General features: G+C 43.4%; 1 long non-coding RNA gene across 1 annotated transcript; it reads left to right on the top strand.

The window, feature by feature from the left end:
• Window positions 1–2,444: 2,444 nt before the first annotated feature.
• On the top strand, window positions 2,445–11,112 carry LOC114900896. Its single transcript, XR_003794964.1, has 3 exons — window positions 2,445–5,029; window positions 5,443–5,509; window positions 7,579–11,112. It is a non-coding gene; the product is annotated as an uncharacterized LOC114900896 (long non-coding RNA).
• The last annotated feature ends 1,322 nt before the right edge of the window (window positions 11,113–12,434 follow it).

A 12,434-nucleotide genomic window follows, 5' to 3' on the forward strand; every position in this document is an offset into this window, starting at 1 on the left:
ACCACCAGGGAAGTCCCCTAATTCTGCTCTCTTGACACCTGTACAATTCTGCCTTCCAGTACTTACACTGCTGCACAGAATAGAGGGTCAAATGCTGCCTTCCCAGGGACTCCTCCTCTATCCGGCTAACCAGGAGCATACATACGTAGAAATGGAATGGAACAGACATTCAACAATGGGCAAAGGATGGAATTAACATGGACCAGGTATTGGGATCCCATGTATGAAAGGTTATGTGTTTGGGAAGCGGGGGGCAGGAGGGGCACATATAAAACCAACTTTGACTGTCCTCCCCCAGACCCCAGCCCTTCCCCTCTCACCTACTCATCCATCCAAACATTTACTGAGCACCTTTCTTAGCCTATACCCCGAAAGAGGTACAGAAGTAACTAAAATGCTGTCCTTTCCCTAAATAAATTTATAACCCAATTTTTCTTCTTTTTTCCTTTCCTTTGTCAGTCCTGGAGCACGTGGGAAAGAACACTCATGGAAAGAAGTGGATAGAAGGACAACACTGACACTGTACCTCTTGAGAATATTCATTATTATCACGTCTTTGAAATTTTGGGGGTCTGAGTAGAGTTCAGAAAGACTCAGTAATGTCCCTTCAAATGACATAAACTTTCTCATTCATCTCTGGTGGCAAAACTCAACAATCAATGGCACGTCTGATCCCAAGCAAGGGTCTTCTCATACAGCAAAACTCTGAAACCAGACCCACCACGACCCAAAGAAGTGAAGACAGGTGTTATGGGTTGAATTGTGTCCCTCAAAAAGATATGCTCAAATTCCCAGTCCCTATAAATGTGACCTCATTTCGGAATAGGGTTTTTGCAGATGTGAGTACTGAAATGCTGGTGAAGATGCAGTGAGCTGGATCTTTCATACACTGCTGGTAGAAAAGTAAGATGCCTCAGGCAACGCCCTAGAAAATAGTTTGTCAGTTTCTTAAAAAACTAAACAAAATACACCAGCAATTGCATTCCAGGGCATTTAACCTCCCAAAATGAAAAAGTACATCCACACAAAAATCTGTACCTACTTTTCATAACAGGTTTGTATGTATAACTAAAAACTGGAAACAACCAACATGGCCCCCGATAGGCGACGCAAAAGGTGACTCAGTAGATCCCTCAACATGCTTCTCAGTAGGCTGAACAAATTGTGATACATCCATGTCATGGATGCCGTGTAGCAATAAAAAGTACTGATACATGCAACAACTTGGATGATTCTGAAGTGTACTATACTGAGTGAAAAAAAGCCAGTCTCAACAGGTCACATAGTACATGATTCTTCTTTTTTTTTTTTTTTTTTAATTGGGGTATAGTTGTTTTATAATGTTGTGTTAGTTTCTACTGTACAGCGAAGTGGAGTTCCCTGTGCTATACAGCAGGTTCTTATTAGTTATCTATTTTACACATATTAGTGTATATATGTCAATCCCAATCTCCCAGTTCATCCCAACCCCATCCCCCTTTCCCCCCTTGGTGTCCATACATTTGTTCTCTACATCTGTGTCTCTATTTCTGCCTTGCAAACCAGCTCATCTGTAACATTTTTCTAGATTGAACATATATGCGTTAATATACGGTATTTGTTTTTCTCTTTCTGACTTACTTGACTCTGTATGACAGTCTCTAGGTCCATCCATGTCTCTACAAATGACCCAATTTCGTTCCTTTTTATGGCTGAGTAATATAGTACATGATTCTTTTTCCATAACGTTTTTCTCTTTTTTTTTTTTTTGGCTGGGCCAAAGACCGCTGGACTGCCAGGGAAGTCCCCTACATAACATTCTTGAAGTGACAAAACTGTAGAGATGGAGAATAGATTACTGGTTGCCAGGGGTGAGGGATGGTGGGGGGAAAAAAGACTGAATGTGACTATGAAGGGAGATCTTAGTGGTAAGGGAATAATCCTGTGTCTGGATTGCAGTGGTGGTTCCATACATCTAGACACGTGATAACATGACATAAAATGATACACACACATTGTACCAATGTCACATTGCTGGGTTTGATACTGTGCTGTAACCATGTTAAGAAGTAACCATCCGGGGAAACTGAGTGCAAGGCACACCAGACCTCTCTGTTCTATCTTTGCAACTTCCTGTTAATCTATAATTTTTTCAAAATAAAAAGTTTTAAGGACTTCCCTGGTGGTCCAGTGGTTAAGGCTCTGCGCTTCCACAACAGGGGGTGCAGGTTCGATCCCTGTTCAGGGAACTGAGATCCCGCAGGCTGCGCAGCCAATAAATAAATAAATAAAAGGTTTTTAAAGAAAGTTTTAAAAAAGGAGGTCATTGGGAGATTGGGATTGGCATATATACACTCCTATGTTTAAAACAGATAACTAATGAGAACCTGCTGTATAGCACAGGGAACTCTGCTCAATGCTCTGTGGTGACCTAAGTGGGAAGGAAATCCAATAAAGAGAGGATGTATGTATACGTATAGCTGGTTCACTTCGCTGTACAGCAGAAACTAACACGACATTGTAAAGAAACTATGCCCCAATTTAAAAAAATAATAAAAGAAAATGCAAATAAAAGAAAAAGGAGGTCATTTTGGATTAAGGTGGGCCCTAAATCTAATGCCTGGTGTCCTTCTATGGAGAGGAAGATTAGAGATACAGAGACACACAGGGAAAAAGCCAGGCAGAGATTGGAGTAACGCAGCTGCAAGCTAATTTACGTCAAGGATCACTGGGGAGCCACCAAAGCTAGGAAAGAGACACGGGGTGGCTTCTGCTTCAGAGCTTCAAGGAAGAACCACTTTAATTTCAGGCTTCTGGCCTCCAGAACTGAAAGAGAATAAACTTCTGCTGTTTTAAGCCACCCAGTTGGTGGTACTTTGTTACAGCAGCCCAAGCAAACTAACATAATGGGGATGACAGAGATGAGAGTTCGGTTCTCAACAAACTTCCATCTGTACTGACAAGTCAGCCTCAGTAAACCATTAATGCTCTTACAGTCTAATAGGACAGCCAAGTGATGTACAAGAAGGTTACACCAGCCCCATGAAGCAACAGCATCAGACAGGAGAATGGTTTAGGGAAATGGGAAATGACCAGTAATCTGTGGACCTGTGGCACCTTCTATGGGAAGATGAAGAGGCCTGGCAGGCACCTGAGATCCCTGGGGTCCGGGGTCTCAAGAAAGAACAAAGAGACTTGTTAGGCTGCGGACACAATGGAAGAGTTAGACCTTGGAATTGTCAGTTCTTGAATGAGGCACAGTGTAAAAAGACAAACAGATAAACATCTATCTCCACTTCCCCTTTCCCTTTCCTCTTTCTACTAGAATAACCCAAGCAAGAGATGGTGCTGCTTTGAAAGTAGGGCTAATAGGACATGCTGACAGTGTGGATGTGGGGAAAGACAGTGGAAACAAGGGTGCATCCAGGGTTTTTTGCCTAAGGAATTAGAAGGATAGAGTTGCTCTAATGAAATAAGAAAGCTTACAGAATGTGCAGGTCTGGGAGAAACGACAGGAGCTCAATTTTGATCCATCTGGAATTAATTTTGCATATAGTATGAGGTATAGGAGTCAACATACATTTTTTTTCATGTAATATCCAGTTGTTCCAGCACCATTTATTTTTAAAGACTTTCCTTTCCTTTGTTGGATTACTTTGGCATATTTGTTGAAAAAAATTGACTCCGTAAAGTAGGGTCTATTTCTACGCTTTCTTTCCCATTCCATGGCCTATTTGTCTATCCTGATACCAATAGACATTGCCTTGATTATTGATGATTTAAGAGCTCTACTTTGGACATGTTAAATCTGAGATGCCTATTAGACAACCAAGCAAACATGGCAGGTAGACAGCTGGATATAAGAACCTGGGATTCAGAAGAGAGAGGTCAGTACTAGAGACGTAAATGTAGTGTCATCACCATGCAGATGGTGTTAAAAGCCGTCAGATTGCAACAGACTGTGAGAGGGTACCTAGCTAGTGAGCACGGATAGAGAAATCCAAGCACTGAACTGGGAGGCACGCCAACATTAAGTGATTACTGAGATGAGAAGGAACCAGAAAAGAAGACTGAAAACGATTGGTCAGAGAAGAAGGAAAATCAGGAGAGTAGTGTTGTCCTGGAATCCAAGAGAAGAGATGTTCCAAAGAGGGAAAATTGATCAGTTGTCAATTGGAATGAAAATGGACCATTGGACTGAGTGACGTAGGGGGTCGTTGGTGAACAGATAAGAGCAGTTTCTATAGAATGGCAGGCAAAAGTCTGATCTGAATGGATTCAAAAGAAAATCGGAGGAAAGAAAGTGGAGACAGTGGGCATGAACAACTCTTTCAAGGAAAGAGTTGGAAAAGGGAAGAAGAGGAGTGAGGCAGTATCTGGAAAGAGAAGAGAAATGACAGCATTTTTGAATGTGTCGGGAGCAAAACTTGCCACCCCAAAATGTCTCTCTGGCATGTGGATTATTTTGAGCTGAAAACAATTAAGGCTCAAAAGACTCAGGAAGAAATGTTGACCTTCCCCCTAACTGCCTAAAAAAATTTAGATTGAGGGCCTGTTCCCAGAGTAGAGCTATCACCAGACATGTCTACAAAGAACATGAGCTGCGTGTGGTGGGGAAACTCTCAGAGATCAGAGTCCACTCCATGTCCCATTATCTCTGCCTGGCCCAGCAAACATTTATTTACCCACCATTTACCTTTCCATCTCCATGTGAATTGCCTTCCGCCCCTTTCAAGTCCCAAGCCACTGCCCCCAACATCCTCTTTCGTCTTTAGCTGAAGATGGTGATTAAGGTGACAGTTGCAGCCATTTGGGCGAGTTGCTCAGTTTTTCTGGGTCTCTCCCACTTATGCAGGTTATTAAACTGTGTTTTTCTCCTGTTAATCTGTCTCAGGTCAATTTAAATCTCAGACCAGCCAGAAGAACCTAGAAGGGTAGAGGAAAATTTCTTTCTTCCTGACATATGTTTATGAGACTCATCTAGTAGAGAAAGAAGATCTGGTGCTGTAGGAGAGAGAAGGGAAAACTACTGGAGCATGTCCTTGAGAAGGTGAGGTGGGAAAGGGGGAGCACAGGTGGAGGTGTTGCCCTTAGCTAGGAACACAGACAGCTCACCCAGTAACAGAAGAGAAGGGGGTGTCCATGGGCACTGATGTCCTTGCCTCATGGATGAGGAAACTGAGACTAAGAACGTTATGTCAAGTACTTAGTATTACAGAGCTCATGCGAGGTAGAACCATGACTTAAACTACGGTTACCAAGCCCAAACCACCATGTCTTTTTCATAGTTTTGCACGTGGCAGGTTCTCTGTAGGTTTTCAATGTTATTGGTTTGTAATCGTACCAGTTAGGCCTCAATCAACTCCTGTAATACTAGCAAAAGTGTTGGGCTGGATGGTGAATAAGGATCTTCTCTCTCTATGAGTCCTTTTCAAGAAAGTATACAAGTTTTTATTTCATCAGGGGCTCACAGAGCGAATGAGGAGCTGCCTCCAATCCCTGACACTGTAACAACATGTTGATGGTCAAGGTAGGAAACAAAGAATACACAGAGAAGACCTTCTGTAATACTGTTGGTGGCTCAACACATGTTGAGTTGTAATAGGTTTGTACTCTATGATAGAGTAATGGATAGTAATGTCTCAACACTGACAGAGATCATGTCACTGAATCCTCCAACAACCCATGGGTAGTTTGTATTATAAGGAAACTAAGACTTAGAGTAAACACTGTGTCCAAGTCACACAATCAGTAAATACCAAAATCAGTTTTCAAACTCAGGCAGCCCGGTCAGGAGCCCGAACTCTAAAGCACAATCCCTTAATAACCACTATTCACAGCTGCCATTTTCAGGGGCAAAGAATCATTGAATCCTAGAGTGAGAGGAGCTTAGAAATCAAATCTCTCATTAACAGACGAGGAGACTAAAAAGCATGGCATAGCCTGGTCACTTAGAGACAGAATTGAGATTCGAAGCCAGTGTTCTGTTTTGTTTTTACTAAATGTAACAATGAGCTCATTACAGACTTCTCAGGGGGAGGAATTCAAGACCCTCAGCAAAAATGGAGAGTCAGCCAAGCCTAAGACAACTAGGTATGTTGGTCTAGTTTGGAAAAATAACTCGTTAACCAAACGTCCCTCTTAGCGCCTCCAATGTTTTTCACCATCACAGTGCTGAGGCCCCCAAACCATGCCCAGACCACCCCAACCCCAGATTGGTTCTTACTGAGTTTCATGGTGACTGGCCTGAGAAGACCAAAAAAGTAATGACATCTTACAAAGGAGAGCGCCAAGGACGAAGATAGCAACTGTCATAGCAAGGGTCACACCGCTTTGGTCAAGAAGATCTTTTGGGGAACTGAAAACAGAACCTTGAGCCACAGCTGCTGGTTTCAGTCCCATCCTCCTTCAACAGGCTGGGTGGTACACTCCACGCCCTCACAGTACTTTCCACGGCCCCCTGCACCTGGGGCCCCCATAGCACCTGGCTAAGTCCGTGTCCAGCACTGCAATGGAAGTAACATGGACCCTAACCTTGTTTAATACCATTCTACCAAACCCCACTGCCCCATCTCCAGTCCTAGAATTCTCCTACTTGAAAACCTCAGCCCAGAATGGTCAGCATCCCCTAAGTGGTCTGATACAGTAATAGAATCTACATACACAGCATGTGAGAAAAAAGTTGTGGGCAAGCAGGTTCCTCATGAGGCCCACAGAGGTCCTGGAAGTGTTTGAGAGCAGCAAGAAAAAATTCATGCTGAGTAGTTTGGGCATCTCAGGGATAGGAGGCTGGGAGGGATTAGGGATGAGTCACAGAAACATTTCAGAACATACTTCATAAATTTCCTAGTGCCCAGGACAGAAGCATTCTCTGCTCTTGTACTATCTCCCCCTTCCATCCATGCGTGTAGCCATCCACACATCCATTCGGCCATCTGTTGGCCCTTACCCTAGGCACAGGGTTAGCTGTTTGCCCTTCTACCCCAAGCAACCCTAACTACTATAGGAACTACCCGTTGGAGGCCCACCTTCGTTCATTCCACAAACCTTAGGACTAGTATCTTCACTACCGGGCTCTGTGTAGCGCTATGTTCTGCAGAAACACAGTGAAAAACACAGAGCTCTCAACCTCAAGGAGCTCCCAGCCTAGGGCAGAAACAAGTTAGCAGAAATCCCACACAGAGCAGTGGGATGGAGGGTGGGATGTCTAAAGAACCCTGTGGAACCACACAGGATGGGCCCATAATACACGTTGGAGGTCAGGGAAGATACATACCTTCATCCTCCTGCCCAAACATTAGTCAACCTGGGATTTACCTGACACCAAGGATAGCCTCACAAATCACTCCAGGGCTCCAGCCCTGTGACTGGGAAGCCACAAGCTAAGGACCTCTGACATGGGGACTCATCACTTCAAAACTTAGTTACCTCCTCTTGGTCTTAGGTTCTTTGTCTATACTAAAGCAACAGAAGTAAAACCTCTGTCTCAGTATTACTATGAACATTAAATGAAATACTGTACATAATCTACTTAGGACAGGGCAGGTCACAGAGTATATGGTCAATCCATGATCCTTTCTGATTCTTAATTATTAATAGGCTCTCGGATTCCATGGCTGCGTTCAGTGGATATTCTCCCTGCAGTGATTCCACAAAGAAACCTTTTTTTAGTTTGGTTTGAAATCTTCATTTCTTCCAATTTGCAATAAAACATCACAGTCCTTCTGTTCCTCTTTACCTATTTGACATGTAAAGCAAGAAAAATCTCTCAATCTGAAAAATAGAGAAACTGAGCCATGGAGTGAAGGAACTATTTGTTGCTACAATGTCTCACCCACAGGCCTAAGGATCAAGTTCAGTTCAGGGTATTTCCTCCCCCAGCGCATCGTTCCTGACACCGTAACGGAACATAAGAAGGTTGCAGGATTAAGGTGGAAGGTGCATTTCCCAAAAGAACAATATTTCATGCTGAAAAAAAAAAGAAAGAAATGTGCTCTCCAGATATCACCACGTGGTTTCAAGTGTTCCAACCATTCAGCTGTCTTCCTCACCAGAAGGACAGTGAACTAAGAGCGTGTTTATAGCCTTGTGGAAAGGATACTCTGGAGTCTAAGGCATCACAAACTCTTCTTGGACGGAAGACCTGGCTTCCCACCCACTTGGTTCATGGGCAGACAGGTGATGGCTCATTTACTGAAATCCTCTAATAACCGAAACTGGGTTTTTTGCCCTTCCCTGTTGGAAAGAGACACATAACAAGGAAAAAACTAACATCACGGATAGAGAGGAATAAGAAAATAAATAGATAAAGAGCTTGGGGAATCAGAATATATTCAAGCCATTGTCTTACAACTTCTGACCCGACACCTATTCCTGGATTCTTTCGTTCTATAGACATTTATGAGCACTAGGGTCTGTGTCCTGGGGGCTGGGAGGTAGGCGAGGGAAGATGCACCGTGGAGGGGAGTACACAGCTGCCCCTGACCTCATGGGGCTGCCGCATGACCTACCAACACTCACCTTGAGCCCTTTAAGATCCTCAGTCACCAAACAGAAGCTTAAATCTGTTCCCTGGACCTGAATAAAATGAGGACCTCCTCCTACTCCCATTCACTTCTCTATACTCTCCACAGACTCAAAGATCCACATATGGGTTTCCCACATATATTTTCTTTTTTTGGCCCACAATCCAGACATGAGGAAATTCTGGACTGAGGATCACCAATCCAAACAGACAATCTGCCCCAGACTTCTACATTCCGGAGAGCTGTTTAAATTCTCTTCTTTTGTTTTAACCAATAGAAAATATTTCGTGTGTGTGTGTGTGCAGTGTTTTACTTAGCAAACTAATGTTTATGATTTTATTCCAAAGCGTGTTGAATTAAAGCACATTTTGTACAGGATTCGAGGGAAAAGGAAAATAAAGAGAGCTGGAAGAAAGACAAAAGATAACAGAGATGGGAACAATGAGAGAGACAAAAAGACAGAGAAACAGAGAGAAACTGGGTAGGCTCTGAACACAGTGGTCACCAGGTCTTTCCCCTGAGGGCCCAGCCCAGGCTGCGGGTTTCTGAGAGAGGCTGTGCATTGAGGTGATGATCAGCTGGTCTGCCATGCACTGTATCAGGGTTCCAATGCTATATGATAACCTAGCAATTAAATAATCTAGCAATGATGATCTAGCAAAGAGTCTCCTATGACTTTATTGACTAGAGCAGCCACCCTGAGATGGAAAGATTTCCTCGGATTGCAGCAACTGCAAAGAGAGCCCCAAACCGAAGGGCTGGATGGGACTGAGCTTTCCTGCCCTGATGTGAGCTTGTCTTCTCCTCCCTTCCCCCTCCCTACTCTTTGAGGATTATAAATGCTTGAAGACACAGTGTCTCCTAAATTGACTGTAAAAATCCAAAGTTCTTGAAACAGGAGAAGCTTAACAGACAGATGTGAAAAATGATACAATGCAACCCTCCTCGTCCCCAACCAACACACACGCAGACCCACAGACACACGCTTCTGTCCAGAGCATCTCTCACCCCAGCCACTGGCTCCCTCCACTCTCAACCTCAACATGGTTTTCTAATATGCATTTTGCTCAGAAATATAGTAACCCCTAATTTTTAGGTAAGAAAAAGGAATGCACTTCTTCCAGTTACTGCGGTCAGAGTTAATAAGTAAAATCAAACAAGTTGTGTTTTCTCTAGGCCTATCTGATATGACAGTTGCAAATAAACTTCTCACCCGTGCTGTCAGATTTACGACACACTCCAAAATGATGAGGCACGAATGGTTTGTTCAATGGAACAGTATCAAACTTGTTAACCTCATAAGTCATTCGTTATTTATCTGCAGGTATGTCTGAAAATCAATGAAAACTTGGTTCTATTTTCAGCTGACCTCCAGATATCCCCCAGATATCCCACCTTCCCTAAAAGATCATCTGTGAATAATGAGAAACTCTGCTGATTTTACCCAGAGTCTACTCTCTTGATTCCCCACATCGCTGTGCTCGGTACATACGATCCATCACTTATGTATTTGATTTGTGTAAGACCCAAGGATCTCTGCCTTTATTTCCCATTAAAATATAAGCTCCTAAAAAGGAGGGCCTTCTGTCCATTATAAAGAAACTGGCACTGTTTTGCTCAAAAGCTGTGCACCAAAACGATATTTGAGGATCACAATAGTAGCTGGAGAGCCAACTGCAAGTCGTTCTTTATCTCCATGCTTTGGTTTATGACTCACCTACCATTTATTAAGGACTTGAACTGGAATTTTCGCACCTTCATTTTTATGCAGTTGTATGCTTGTCGCAGTGCTTGGCACAAGGCACAGTGCCTTGGTTGCAAAAGCGTTTGTTGAATAAATAAATGAGTGAATGAATAATGAATTGTTTACGGTTGATATATGTTGGGAGAACTATTACAGGGGTTGTTTTTCTGTGTGCGTGGTTGTGTTTGTTTGTTATTTGGATAGACCAACTCACAGAGTGTGACACTATTACCCCAGTTTACAGATGAAGAAACAGAACCGGAAAGACTGAGAGACTTGCCCAAGTGGAAAAGCCATCTCTCAGATACCTGCCCTCTGATTTCAAGCCTGTTCCTCCTTTTGCTCAACACAACCACCTGCCTGGAACAACATAATTGGATCTGACCATCCAGGTCCTCCTAAAGAGTCCCGCCTGGACTTGGAATCCACCTTCCAAAAGTGAACTTCAGGGACTGGTCTTCCTGTTGCTTTGCTATCCTTCTATAGCACATCTGCTCTATGCTGCCTTCAGTTCCAATGAATGTAAGCTCCGATTTCGTGTAAGGATAGGAGATTGAACCTTCTGGAGCCAGCCACCTAGAAATGAAGTGTCATTTCTCACAATCCCATATCATCTAATCCAAATCCACCAACACCACACCCTACCCAGCACCATGCCATTCTCTCCACCTCTGTGCACACACGTATGGGCACTTTCTCTTTGAGTGGAAAGGAAGTACGCTTTTGGGCAGAATGGTTTGACCAGAGGTGAGAAGTCATTGAGTTGACAGGAAAGAACTGCTTATTTGCACCAAATAACTTAGAATCACTGCTCTTTCACAACTGGAAATGACTGTTTGTGTTTCACACCAGACAGATTTATCAAACAACCTCATTTAGTTTTAAGAATAAATCTTTTAAAAAATTTTATGTGTATAAAGTTACTTCCAACATTTACTCTAAAAGGAAATATTGGAGCTATAAAAATTCAAGGATTTATTTAAATTTTGATAACTTTTTACTCTTGAGTGTAGAATGTTTTATAGACAGGGGACTCTAAAAGAAAGGAGAGACTCACCGAGAAGAATGTCATTTTTACAATGGCCCTAAAAGTTCAGGTCACTGTGAGGAGATATAAGGACATGGAAGTCACAAGTTCTACCCTCAAGAAGTCTGTGTAAAAAATAAAACATAGGGCTTCCCTGGTGGCGCAGTGGTTGAGAGTCCACCTGCCGGTGCAGGGGACAAGGGTTCGTGCCCCGGTCCGGGAAGATCCCACATGCTGCGGAGCGGCTGGGCCCGTGAGCCATGGCCGCTGAGCCTGCGAGTCCGGAGCCTGTGCTCCGCAACGGGAGAGGCCGCAACAGTGAGAGGCCCGCATACCGCAAAAAAAAACCAAAAAACAAAAACCAAACATAATCCTTGCCCCCCCCCACAAAATAAGTATAGACATGGGAAAATTAGAATAGTGCCAAATTGAGCGCTATCACCCTGAGAAGAGCCAGCTAAAAGTATCATAGTGATTGGGATTTGGTTTGAATGAATCAAGAAGTTTGGATAAAAGAGCTGGAGGTGAATTCACAGACCACTAGGACTGAAGAGAAGCGGCCAGAAAAGTCAGTCTACCCTCTTTAGTGTAATAAATATGGAGACTAAGCCCTCGAGAGATTGACTGACTTATTCAGCACTTTGTATTTGACTAAGTAGATAACTAGTTAACTTCCAATGACTTAGCAGTTGAAGTTGAGCTGAGACTAGAAGCCAGTCTTGAGGCTCTCTGCCCATTTCTCCTTCCTCTAGCAGACTCAGGCAAGGAGGCCTTGAGAAGTTGGCACATCGAGTGAGTGGAAAAGGGCTCCAGGCTTCCCCGTGGTGGCAGGAAAGATTAGAGGGCAACCTGGGCCAGGCTGCTGTGTTAACTTCTGATTCGGGGGGAATGACTGATCCTCAGTCACTGGCCCAAAACATCCACATGTTTTCTGGACTGGTTAGATTGGACTAGTTTGCATTGGATGGGCTTGCACAGAGTCGAATCAATTTGACTTAAATCGAATTGAAAGCTGGAAGACTACTGAGGGTCCCAGTTGTGTTGCATCTCCTCAGATTCTTCCCCTTAACAAGAACCCTAAAAAAAAAAGGGTCAGAGTTAGGGTTAGGGTTGGTCAAGCTCTAGCAGAACCAGCCCTAAGTATTCATGACTTGACCTA

The sequence above is a fragment of the Monodon monoceros genome, unplaced genomic scaffold (genome assembly GCF_005190385.1).
Source record: "Monodon monoceros isolate NGI ecotype Baffin Bay Population unplaced genomic scaffold, NGI_Narwhal_1 Super_Scaffold_19, whole genome shotgun sequence".
Taxonomy (NCBI): Eukaryota; Metazoa; Chordata; class Mammalia; order Artiodactyla; family Monodontidae; genus Monodon; species Monodon monoceros.